The sequence below is a fragment of the Cololabis saira genome, chromosome 13 (genome assembly GCF_033807715.1).
Source record: "Cololabis saira isolate AMF1-May2022 chromosome 13, fColSai1.1, whole genome shotgun sequence".
Lineage (NCBI taxonomy): Eukaryota > Metazoa > Chordata > Actinopteri > Beloniformes > Belonidae > Cololabis > Cololabis saira.
Genome location: NC_084599.1, coordinates 35,594,242 through 35,607,205, shown reverse-complemented (window position 1 = coordinate 35,607,205; position 12,964 = coordinate 35,594,242). Strand labels below are relative to the sequence as shown.

Below are 12,964 nucleotides of genomic sequence, written 5' to 3'. Positions count from 1 at the left end.
CAGCACAATTTATTTGAATCAAGTCACACAAAAAAGGACGCAACAAAACCCAAGTGGAAAAGCTCTTCCTACAAAATAAAAGCATCAGCCTAATAAGGTTCAGAGTTCTCTGGTTTTTGGACTTTAAAAGGAACCCTGGCTATTAAGACATGTAGGTCTTAAAAGATAAATGTTGGTATCAATTATAACAATGTGATATAAAAAACCTTGTTGATGTCTTCATTTTTATAAAATTTGAAAATATAATTTAACTAGTAGGTCGCCATTGTTGTTTACATTCTGGGTAGTGACGTCAGACGGTGGCCCCTGCTAGCCCCCGTACACTGTTTTGACACCCAGAAACAGATGAAAACACAGCTAAACAGGTGATGGCGCACCAGAAACACAGATCAAAACACAGCTAAACATTAAGGTTACGGCGCACCTACAAAAAAGTACAATGTACAGTGTTTCTGGTGCGCCGTCACCTGTTTAGGTGTGTTTTCATCTGTTTCTGGGTGTCAAAACAGTGTACGGGGGCTAGCAGGGGCCACCGTCTGACGTCACTACCCAGAATGTAAACAACAATGGCGACCTACAAGTTAAATTATATTTTCAAATTTTATAAAAACGAAGACATCAACAAGGTTTTTTATATCACATTGTTATAATTGATACCAACATTTATCTTTTAAGACCTACATGTCTTAATAGCCAGGGTTCCTTTTAAAAGTAGAGTCAGATGCTAATTTTCATAATGAAAACTAACATGATAAAAATTGTAATGCAGAAACTTTAAAATAGGTACCGGTATATAAACAAGAGATGATTAAAGACTAAAAGATTAACCGTGATCATTACGTATTGGGAAAGATTACTTCTGTCACGTTTGGCGTTGTTGAGGAGGACCCGAATGCAGGAGATTATGGCAGGAGGAGTTTTAAACAAAAGTCCTTTAATAAACAAAAAGCACAAGAAAAAAAAAAGATAACAGACTGGAAAAAAGCAGATACCAGGGGGAACGTCGCCAAGGAGATAAACAGACAGGCCAGAAGGGAGAAGAAGAGAGCCAAGACAATAGGCAGAGGAGACACAGGTGTAAACAATCAGTCAAGGCTGGAACCAGGAAAGTCTAACAAGAACTAAAACTAAGGAAACAGATTTTTAGAATAAAACAGGAAGGTAACTAATACAAAAACACAATAGAAACCCAGATCATGACAATTTCACAAGTGTTCTGGTTCAGATTTTTCATGTTATGCCAGGTCAGGTATTCTTTAACATTACAGGACAATCATTAATCTTTCATATATTGGAAACATGTTGAAAAGTTGCTTTGTTTCAGCTGAACAACTTCTCAAATGCAAATTACCTTCCAGACAGATTTTAGTCTGGCTTCGGATAAAATCCTACCAACGAGACAGCACTGATTAATGTCTAAAACTATATTAATTTGGGTGCTGCCTCAGGTAAAACATCAATTCTGCTTGATCATACTTCAACCCTTGACCCCGCGGGCTATAGTCTTTCTTGACAGAACAGTTCTCACTTGGTCCAAATCATATCTTGAAAGCAGGGGCTGTGTCATCTCCGTGGCTCTGCATATATCTTATCTTATTCCCATGACTTGTGGAGTCCCTCACAGGTCAGTTTTTGGATTATTCAACCTTTTCATATTTCCTTTATGTCAGGGTTTGACACTTCCCCCCAGTTTGAGTTTCAGTTCTGTCCCCCCTGTGTCCCATTGGCCCTGATTGGCTGCACCTGTGTCTCGTCGTGTCTCGTTATCCCCTCAGTATATCTGGTCTTGTCATTCCCTTGTTCCCTGTCGGTCCGTACTGTTTCTACCTCTATGTCTCCTCGTAGTTTTTCCTGATCCTGGTTTTTGTTGATCCTGCTCTGCAGCGCTTTTAGTTCTTGTTTTTTGTAAATAAATCCTTGGTTTTTGCAACTCCTGGCTCCTGCTCTCCTGCATTTGGGTCCTCAGCAAACCGAACCATGACACTTTAGTTCAAATCATACATGACAAATAATATTGCTCTCCACATGTATGTAGATGACACTCAGATATACTTGGCTCATTCTCCAAATGAGTACGGTCCATTATACTCGCTGTTACTCAAAATCAGGAAAACTGAGCATATCATCCCTGTTCTGAAATCTTTACACTGGCAAACAGAGTTTAAAGTCTTGTTTCGTTTACAAATCAATCACTCATATTTGACCACTATATATTTCTGATCTCTTTGTAGAATACCAACCAAGTACGGTTCTGAAATCTTCAGCAGAGAACTGGGTGAAGTTGCATTTATTTACTATGCCACACACAGATGGAATAAACTTCCTTTTGATATTAAACATGCCTCTAATGCTTTTAAAGGTAAACTGAAACATAAGCCCTTTTCCTTCCTGCCTTTGTTTATTTAACTCTCCTTCACGCCTATTATTGCACTGTTACCACACTATGTTCTTGCATTTCTATATTGTAATATTTGTTTTATTAGATTTTTTGTTTTGACTAAATCTCTTTTAATTGTGGTTTTATTACCAGCTTTTTCAACAGTTTTTTTGTTGCCTTAGTGAATTTATTTGCATTCTTTAACAACGAGATGTGCAATATCTCCCTTCCTCATACACATCCTACCTGCTTTTTTTTTGCAGTTTTTCTTTCTTTCTCATACTGCATTACTTTTATTTTTATTCCAATGTATTTATATTTTGTAATTATATATTTTTTACTTTTTTCCCCTTTCGCTGTGTGTGCTGTGTGTAGCTACTGCTGCTGCATAAAGCAAATAGCCACTGAGGGAGGAATAAAGGACAATCTAATTCTTATCTTGATTTTAGAAATTCAGTTTCACTTTTTCCTTTTCTTTTAATCCTGATACATTTGTAAAGCACTTTGAGTTGCCTTTGTGTGTGAAATGATCCATACAAAAAAGCTTGCACATGTATACATCCTGCCATTAAATGTTTTTATATTTTACCTCTTTTCTTATCATTTTATTTGTTATTTAAGCGTACTCTTAAATTAAACACTTTTTGAAAAGTTATGGATAAGCCCTGAATACAGGCATTGGGACGTAGAATTGTCAAATTGGTTTGATTCACCACACGAATCGGCACAGATTACTTTGTAATACTGTATTTGACCCGATCTTTGTACGTTTTGACCGTATAAAAAACGTAATTCTCGTCAGTTGTGTGAAATAAGACCTGGAAACAGGCATTGTGGCATAGAATTGTCAAATTGGTTTAATTCACCGTACGAATTGGTAGATTACTTTGTAATACTGTATTTGACCCGGTCTTCGTACGTTTTGACCGTATAGAAACATAATTCTTGCCATTTTAAGAATGTGATGTGTACCTGCTGTACTCTACTGCCCTTACTTATTAGATACTCATTAGGAACTCATTAGATAACGACCTTAAATTAGCAAACTCAATAAAAGCATACAAGATATTATTCAAAGCAAAGGAAATGGACACATATATAGAACCACAATAAGAAAACAAAGAAGAATGCACACATGCATGAGATGAAATGACAACCTAAATTGGTTTTGTTGGTTTCTTTAGCATCTTTTCACTTTCTGTTTTCAAAGCTATCATTATTATTACTATTACTATTATTACAGTTATTACAGCTATTATTATTATTATTATTATTATTATTACTATTATTGTTATTTTGTGTAACCTCATGATACTTCATTTGTTCTTTTTGTATATTCTATTATGTTAAAAGGTGGGCAAGATAAGCGTTATGCTTCAAGCCCAGACCTTTTCGGTCAAAATAATCACAACGTTGACCAGGGAAAAACCTGTGGATGTTTGTTATCTTGTTTGTGGATTTTTATGCTTGTGATTGACCAAAATAAATATTAACTAACTAACTAACTTACTTTTTAACAACTTGTGCTTTTTATTATTTTACCTCTTTCTTATAATTTTATTTCATTTTCTTTGTTATTTATGCTTGCCGCTTTTAATGTTGATGTAAAGCCCTTTGAATTACCTTGTGTTGAATTGTGCTATACAAATAAACTTGCCTTGCCATGCCATAAACCCAGAGGTGTCAAGTAACAAAGTACAAATACTTTGTTACCTTACTTAAGTAGAAATTTTGGTTATCTATACTTCACTGCAGTACCGGTAATTATTTTTCAGATGACTTTTTACTTCTACTCCTTACATTTTCACGCAATTATCTGTACTTTTTACTCCTTACATTTTAAAAACAGCCTCGTTACTCTATTTCATTTCGGCCTTTAAAAAAAAACTATCCAGTTAAATTTCTCCATCCGGATAGAGTGAATTTGGTTGTGGTTGTTTCAGATGTTCTTGTCCAGTTTTGTTCTTACATCCGTCGCCCTCAGATTCCTGCAACTAAACTTGGATGTACATTCCAATAAAGGTTAGGATAAATGATAACATGCCTCAGAAGTTTGACTTTTTGCACCATTACAATACTTATAGGCAACTAGTCATCATATCTCCTGCTCTCTGAAACACATGTTAATGCTCAATAGTACACATATATGGTTCTTTAATATATTTGCATTATACTAAGATACATTCATTTTCAATGGCTTTTGTCCTTAATGGCTTTTTTCCCCCTTACATTACTTTTACTTTTATACTTTAAGTAGTTTTGAAACCAGAACTTTTATACTTTTACTTGAATAAAAAACTTGAGTTGATACTTCAACTTCTACAGGAGTATTTTTAAACTCTAGTATCTATACTTCTACCTGAAAGTGAATACTTTTGACACCTCTGCATAAACCCCACCAACTCCTGCTATACATTACGTAAAACGAGACCTTTATTTTGAAAGTTCCTTTCACCAGTTCTGCTTCTGCAACGTGAAACTTGCCAGCCTGGAGTTCTCTGGTTCTGCAGAGGAGTTGAGTCTCCTCAGTCCGCCGCCGGCGCCACCTCCTCTGCGGTCCGCTCCTGAGGACAGAGGACAGACTCTCAGCGGAAACTTGTGCAAGAGGACACGAAAAGGTAGGTCAGTCCAGCCACTTTCCCCACCGGCTCCACGCACGACCCACGACCCACGACCCTGAAAGAAAACGCTGTGATGCTGGAAGGAGCCACTTCTTAAGCCTGAATTATGGTTCTGCGTTAAATCGACGCAGAGCCTAGGGCGTAAGGTACGCGGCGACGCGCACCGTACGGTGCGTGACGCCGCGTACGCTCTGCGTTGGTGTAACGCGGAACCATAAATCAGCGTTTACCTCCTTCTCTGAAGCATTATTCCTGCAGAGCCTTTCAGTGGCACTTCTGGTTTTTATTTTACTTTGCACTTATATATTGGTGAATAATATATATTTTTTATGGGGACTTATAGATTATGTGTAATAAGTTTCTCTGTAAATCTCAAGTACTGCTCCTAAATCCTTCTCTTCTGGAACTTTAGTTATGGCTGAGATCTCATTGGCTGATGATTGATGACAGGGCAATCAATGTGTGTGTGTGTGTGTGTGTGCGCGTCTGTGTGTGCGTGTGTGTGTGTGAATGGATGGTGTGGCTGTCAACTGGCATCAGGTACAAAAGTGAAGGGCCATACTGGGTCCTTTTGCCAGCCTCGGGAGCAAACTAGTTTGTCCTTTTTGTAAAAAATAAATAAATAAAATATTTAAAAAAAAGAGAAAATCAATGATTCTGCAACAAATTTGAGCTGAGTTAGCACAATGGACGTTTAGACATCATGCACAACCGGCATCTTTAAGAGGAAAAAACAAAACAAAACAAACATGTCAGTGTTTAGACCCTCTGTGGCTCCGAGCTGACCCGCAGAAAAGATGGGCGTGCTACTTCAAATGTAGAAATATTAGTTTTTTTTTGGTTGAAAATAAAGTTTATTCCATGTGAATGGATAATTTCATCTTTTATTGTTGTTGACATATTGAGCTCCCCAGAGATTAGCAATCGTGACAAAGGTTTGTAGGCTGAACATGGTGATGATATTTCACATTTCACATGTTCTTTGCTTTTTTGGCCCAAAATACTCCTCTGGGACACTTATTCTCTTATTGTGCCTTAACTCATCATTACATTTTAGAGGAAAAACTATTAGAAAATCTCATAATATTTTGAGTAAAGGTTCTGAATCAACTTAATCGCCTCTGCAAAGGCAACATCCTTACCTCATTAGTTGTATCTTATCAGTGTGGTCCAAGTAACACACTGAAAGAATAAGAGAATAATATACCTGCAGAACGGCAGGTACAGTATCAACAACTCTGATAATCATTTTCAGAGTAATACATCCAAACTATTATAAGATTCAATCTCCTCAAACGTTGGGATTAATTCTGTTTCAGATATCTGACTGTGGTTTGAGTGTATTTGGTGTTTCGGCCTGTTGGCAGACGGCCTCGGAGCAGATAAAAGACAGAATAAGAGAACCATCCACTACCATCTGTGTTCTGCCGCTGGCTCACTAATGTTGAGTCAGCTCTCTCTTGCCCTCTCTTCTCTTTTTTTTTTTCCCTCCCTCTTTCTCACTAAATATTGTTTCAGACTTGAGAGGCACATTTTCAGAGTGAGGGGTGCACATCCGAGGTTCTCCGGCCTGTTTATGTTCCCACTTTTCATCTGCACGCTGTTTATTTGGGGAAAATTGAGAAAGGAATTCCTGCCCCAATCTCTTTCTGTCTTTTGTACTGGACAGTTTAGTCTGAGATATACACCCACCAACACCACCACACACACACACACACACACACACACACACACCTCCAACTCTGCTTCTATCACCTGTTCAGAATTTTATGTGGAGGTCTGTTTGAGATTTTTAATGAGAGAGCCATTGCTGCCGAGGCAGAGGGAAAACACTGCGTCTGACTCATGACATCGCTCTTACCAGCCATTTGATCCCCCGGTTTTTTGCAGGCCCGATAGAAAAGGACTGCCAGTTTAAGGAAACTCTAAACTGAACCCAAAGCTGATTCATGAGCTACCCGCTGATCAAAGTGGAGCGAGCGTGTTGGGGAGTGCTAGACATGAAGCTAAGCTGGGGGACACTTTGCATCTGTTCACTCCACACAGACCTTACTTTGAGCTGGTCATATGGCTTTGATTAGTGTGCTGGTTTTCGGATAGCTCCACTCGCTCTGGCAGCAGTTAAAGACAAGGACAAGCAGTTAGCTCCAGTATTTAAAGGAGAGAGGGATGGAGGGAGGGGGGGGATACATTAACTGTACATCTCTTCCACCACACGAAAAGCATCAAACAGTGCTGCTCGCGAGTAGATGACAAGATGAAAAAAAATGATGTGTCAAAACTGTTCCAGGGTCTACTGGCTTGATTGCATTGCAAATTTGGCCCACCCTTAAATTCCCACCTAATTACCCGTAGTGGTCCAACTTTTCTCTCTTGATAACAACGACCCCTTTCTTCTCCCGTCTTTCCTTTCTCTTCTGCAAATTGTTCTAGTAATGGAAGTTGTGTGGCCTGTCTGCAGCGCCGACCGCTTTCCAACTTGGCCACGGCTGCAGCTATATGCTTCTTATTCATGGCTCATCCAAACAAAACACAGAGTAGAGTCGGTGTATGCGCGCTCTTGGCCAGCTGACAAACATACGTTTTTATTTTGCGAAAGTGATACAGCCCAGAGGGAAAGTTTTGCACAACAGACCGCGGAAGATGTACAACGCCACCACCTTTTCGAGACAGCTCCCTCTTAATTTAGCTGTTTCTGTGTGGTTTATAACAGAGAAATAATTTAGAGGGAAAACCGTGTTTGGGCCGCGTGCAGGACATGCACGTCGTCGTGGGGCTTTCGCGAAGCCTTTCCACAAATCTTTTAAAGGGGCTTTACTTAAAAAAAAGCCAGCAATCGCTCGGTGGGGGTCTTATTTACTCTTTGATGGGTTTAAGTAAACAAAAAGGGGGTTTAGTAGTAATGGAAAGGACTTGATATCAAGCATCAAGTTTAATAACTCCACTATAAATTGTGAATGGGAAGAGAAGAAGTAATGAAAATGGAGTGGAGTTTAGCTTGTGCAGGAAATGACTGGGAGAGAGCCAGAGGGAGGGGAAGAGAGAGACTTTTAGTTGTTCCACACATGAGAGAAGCTGCAACAGTACAAAAACTCAGTGTTTCTTTTCTTTTCCTTTTTTTTTTTTAAAGTAAACTCGATTTTTTCTGTACCTGCTCATTGCACTTGTAAGGAAGAAAAACGGGGTGCGTTACGGTTCTTTTAAGATCTAACGCAAAAACCTCTCTCGTGGCTGGCCCGACTAGCCCACACTCTGCTGTCTCTCTTTTATTCCCCTCGGGTTTTGCACTTGCTCCCCCCCCCCCCCAAACCACCTCACCCCCACCCCCCCTCCTCCTCTTTTCAAGAGGCAACATGTTTCCCCTGCTCTCGTCACCAAAAGGTTTCCCATCTGCCTCTGATTACCTTTGGCTGCAGTTGGTTACCCGCCAGCCATCTGGGCCAGTGTGGCGTCTCCACTCACTCTTCTCCCCCCAGACGGTTCTGAGGCGGTGGGGAGGGAGGGCAGACTGGGCCAAGAGTGAACTGGGTGCGTGGACTCCACCGAAGGATAGTAAGGGTTGGGTTTTTTTTAGCTGACGCTGCAGTGTATAATCAGGAAAGTTGAGTGGAAGAGAACGGCATCCATGAACGTGCGGCTCCTGATCCTGCGCTGGTTTCCAGAAAGGGCATTGCATATCTGAGGAAGTCATTTTCCTCTGTTACTGCAGAGTGGAAGCAGGCTTAAAGACAAATAATACTCACTTAAAAAGGAATTTAGGGTTTTTTTTATATATATATATATATATATATATATATATATATATATATATATATATATATATATATATACACACAGTACAGACCAAAAGTTTGAACACACCTTCTCATTCAAACAAATGGGGAAGTGTGTCCAAACTTTTGGTTTGTACTGTATATGTGTATGTGTACACATATACATATATACATATATGTATACATATACATGTATGTATGAAAAGAGCATATTTACTTCTTCACACTCCGGCCTGGTTTATGCTTCTCCGTCAGCTCGACCGTTGTTTGACGTTGGGATTGTCTTTGCTTTTCATAGACGATCCGAAACCCTCGTTCTTGGGTGTAATATATGTAAGCAGAGACCTAAATTTCATGGGTTAAGGCTGCAAAACGTTGAGTTTTTCCATTTTTGTCCTTCGAAACGACCCACTTTTGACCCCATGGCCTCCATTTACGAGTTAATTGGGAAGGCTAGCGCTGTGTGGGGGCGCAACTTGTTTGCCTGACAGATGTTGATGCAGGAAAAGTTGGTCTGTACTGTATATGTGTACATATATACATATATGTACACATATACAGTACATGTGTATATATATATATATATATATATATATATATATATATACCGGCTGAGCTGTGACTTCCACTGATCGGAAGTTGGGTAGTGCCACATTATCTCTCCTAAAATGAACCTTTTTAAAAGCAAGTCCTGTCAATGTTTAAAAAAAAAAAGAAAAGTAATTACCATTTTCTGTTTTCTCCCACTGAGAAACATCCAAACTATAGCTAATAGTATAACGCAATGCAGTTGCACCAAAACACACAAAAGTCCAATATTAGTTATGTTGAAAGTGCTCAGAAACATTCCCATAGGCCCGAGCAAATGTGCCACACGAGACAGGATGGACGTAGATACATGTAATAAAGAAGGCTGTCTACTCTGGGGTACAGCAAGGACATGTTGGCAGTTCACTTGAAGGACACAGAGAGAGAGAGGGAGAGAGACAACCATCTGCACCCACCCCCATGGAAACATTTGAACCCCCGGTCAACTTTAGTCTGCATGTTGTCGGACTGTTGAAGCCTGAGTACCCACAGCAAACATTTACTTCACACCCTGGTTAGGGTTTTAGGGTTTGAACTGGGAACCTTTTTAGCAGTCAGTGTGGTTACATGCACATCTAAGGCCCCGTTTACACATAGCCGGGTATTTACAAAAACGGATATTTCCCCCTCTACGTTTTGAAAAATTCCATCGTTTACACAAGATCGTTTTAAAAAATCTCTTCGTTTACACGAATCCGCATAAATACGCTGTTAACATCATGCCAGCCAATCAGAATCCTGGAAAAAACATCAACAAATGACACGTGTAACTTCCAGTTAAGGCTGATTTATGGTTCCGCGTTACACCAAGGCAGAGCCTACGGCGTAGGGTACGCAGCGACGCACACCGTACGGCGCGCATCGCCGCGTACCCTACGCCGTAGGCTCTGCGTCGATTTAACGCGGGACCATAATTCAGGCTTTACTTCCAAGACGGAACGAGAGTCTTTCGTTTGGAGTGACAGAGAAGTGGAGTTACTTTTAAGTGTGACTTTAGAATATAAAACAGGTAAAATACAAGAAAATATTGACGGTGGCCAAACTAATTGTAAACACAGGTCGCACACATGACGCTGGTGACGTTTCTGTTGCATAATGTGACGTTCTGAAGCCTAAATCTCCGTTTTCCTCTGTTTAGACGCAAACGTGAAAACTGAGTTTTTGAAAATCTCCACTTTGGCCGGAGTTTTCAGAAATGATCGTTTTTGGGGGCTTTGAGCTCCGTTTTTCGTGTAAACGAACGGCCAAAACGCATGAAAACGCCTCCGTTTTTGCTCCGTGTAAATGGGGCCTAAATCAAGCTATTGGCAACAATCTAGCGCTACCCTTCACCACGACGGCCGTCGGGGGTACTGCAGCCAACAGCGAAGCCGGCACGGGAGAACGGGGAGAACGCGCATGCAGCGTCATGTGACGTCACATCCGCAGGACAGCGCGGGAAATTCCGGCCCGAATTGCAGCACATTTTGCAGCACACAGCCTGTTCAAGGCAACGGAGAGATACACTAGAGGGCTCATTCTTTTTGGTTTGGAACGCTTCATCTGACATTATTACTAGAAAACTTAAAACGTAGTTTCAGAGAAATCAGAGTTTCAGAGAAATCCAAGTAAAACATGCACGAGAAGACCATCGATTATTGAGTGAGGAGCGTTTGACTCCACGACGATAGTTGGCGCCACACGTGATTTCACGTTGCGTTCTTCTGGTACAATTACCCGGGGGTCCCAGTCAGTATCTCAGCTAAACTTGGGTTGGTATACTGTACATGCTTCAGATTAGGACCCATTATCTGGCACTAAAAGCTCAATCTCAAGAGCTTCAGTTCGGTTCGACTACAGCCCGGCTAAGGTGGAAACACGGCTTTTAAAACGTCAATATCGGTTGGATTAAAACAACAACTTGACTTTCTGTTAGTGCATGTAAACGTACTGACGAACTGTATATAAAAGGTGGAAGTCTGCTGTAACAACAAGCGTTGGGTTTGTGACCACCAATCAAGGGCTTCAGGCATCATCTTGGGTTTTGCAGTAACATGTAACAAATAACATGCAGGGATGTAAATGAGCATAAACCCGATCACACTGTACACAAAGGATGGGAAACTCGCTTGTCGCACCTTAAGTAGCTCTGCTTTTCTTTGTACTCATCAGCTTTTTAATGATGATCTTACTGTACTTTTAGCCAGGCCTCAAGTTTCCATTCAAGCAAGTGGAATTAATGGCTTTCAAGAAAGTAAAAGTAAAGTTTATTTATACAGCAATTCTTTACCGACATAAATCAATAAAATACAATTCAACTGAAGCATAGACGTTGTTTTTTCTCTCTTTTTTAATTTCTTTTTGTTGCAACAAATGATTTTGTCTCTTGGTTGAAACTTTGGGGGGTTCGTGTGTGTGTTTATCTTCTTTAAAGATCTTGCTCAGTATTTCTCCATATGTGCAAAGGTTGTATAAATCTTTTTGTTACTTGAATGAGCATATGTTGACTCAAAGACATGAGGGGTTGCAGAGTTACTTATTTTCCTTAACAAACATTCCCTGTAGTTGGAACAGCTGAATCATGTCAGCTCTGGTCATAATTTCCACCAGCTTTAAAAAATATATATATAATTAAAGATTCGAGATGGGTTTTTATTGTCGTTGTATATGCGGAACAGGAAAACAACTGGATGACTTTGGCACTCCCTGAATGTGAAAAACCCGCAGAAAATTAGTTAAATAAAGAAACAGAAGTGGAATTTGGTGCCAAAAGCAGTATAAATGTGTATATAAATAAAAGTGTATGTAGAAATAGGAAATACAGGATAAAAAAACAAACCCCAAGTTCATCGAATATATTATTTGTGCATCACAAAGACGTCTATTTTGTCTACCGGGGATCAAATCAGAATTGCGACTGGCTCATGTTTCCTGAACAAATAAATATTTGAAGGCTCTTCAGGATTGCTTATTTATATAATCTGTTACAAAAACTATAATTATACAATCCTGCTGCAACCTTATTCCTTTTGCCCTTTTATTAGGCAGTCAATGAAATAGTTTGACTTTTTAAACGTCAACTCCAGAGGGTTATTGGAGAATGTTAAAGCACTTTTTATAGTTTGTAACTTTATTTTTTTTTCCCTAAATGTTCATGCTACTGAAATCTGGTTATTTTTCCTGTGCAGGGTTAAGTTGCCAAACATCAGCGTTGGTCATGCTTTAATTATTACAGTAACCATCTTCATATAGGCACACATACCATCGGCGTGCTACGTGCTGCCCAATTAGCAGAGTCGGGCCGGTTGCCAGCAGGTCACTCAGCCATACGACCAAACATTAGAGTCAGCCAGCCTGGCGGTGATGGCGACCTGCTGCTCCTCTCAAATTGGCTCATTTTATCCCCAGACCCTCTGACATAATACCCACACCAAGCCCTGTTTGGGCATTAAGCTCAGCTTTTCACAAGATCACTGGCTGCCTTTGTGTTTGAACTCTTTCCGGTGTGCATCCGGCTTAATGTTCAGATCCTCAGAAGCCCCAGAAGCCCCAGTTCGGGACCTGCTGTTGTGTGTATCCATCAGAGTGAAAACATGTAGTGCTTTGCCCCCTCGCTACAGTTCTGT

The 12,964-nt window shown here is 40.1% G+C and overlaps 1 protein-coding gene across 2 annotated transcripts in view; it reads left to right on the top strand.

The window, feature by feature from the left end:
- The first annotated feature begins 4,870 nt into the window (after window positions 1–4,870).
- The window catches only part of adamts10 (ADAM metallopeptidase with thrombospondin type 1 motif, 10), a 74,612-nt gene continuing 66,518 nt past the window's right edge, over window positions 4,871–12,964 (top strand). For both annotated transcript variants that reach the window (XM_061738796.1, XM_061738795.1), the window contains exon 1: window positions 4,871–4,995. The gene's annotated coding sequence lies outside the window, so the exon portion shown is untranslated. The remainder of the gene's footprint in view (window positions 4,996–12,964) is intronic.